Source organism: Sinocyclocheilus anshuiensis, unplaced genomic scaffold, assembly GCF_001515605.1.
Source record: "Sinocyclocheilus anshuiensis isolate Anshui unplaced genomic scaffold, SAMN03320099.WGS_v1.1 scaffold1324, whole genome shotgun sequence".
Classification (NCBI taxonomy): domain Eukaryota; kingdom Metazoa; phylum Chordata; class Actinopteri; order Cypriniformes; family Cyprinidae; genus Sinocyclocheilus; species Sinocyclocheilus anshuiensis.
In genome coordinates, this window is record NW_015547694.1 from 160,483 (window position 1) to 160,980 (window position 498).

The following is a 498-nucleotide window of genomic DNA, read 5'->3' on the forward strand; positions in this document are numbered from 1 at the left end:
AAATAGAATTATAATAGAGAGTGCTAGGGTTAGAGGGTCAAGTCAACAAATAGATAAAATAGAATTAGAACAGAGTGCTAGAGTTAGAGGGTCAAGTTATCAAATAGATAAAATAGAATTAGAATAGAGAGTGCTAAAGTTAGAGGGTCAAATAAAGATGGAAGAGATGTGTTTCTAGCCGATTCTTGAAGATGGCTAAGGATTGAGTTGGGCAGGTCATTCCACCGGGAGGGAACATTTAATTTAAAGGGGTCATATGATGCGATTTCAAGTTTTCCTTTCTCTTTGGAGTGTTACAAGCTCTTGGAGGGTTAAATAAAGATGGAAGGATTACATCCTTATAACAAAATACATTGAGATGCAAAATGAAGATTATTCATTTTCATTTAGTTTAACTTGATGAACTTCAACTGAAAATAAAAAACTATATATATATATATATATATATATATTTTAAAAAAAAAGACATTCAGTAAAAAAAACTAATACAACAGACAA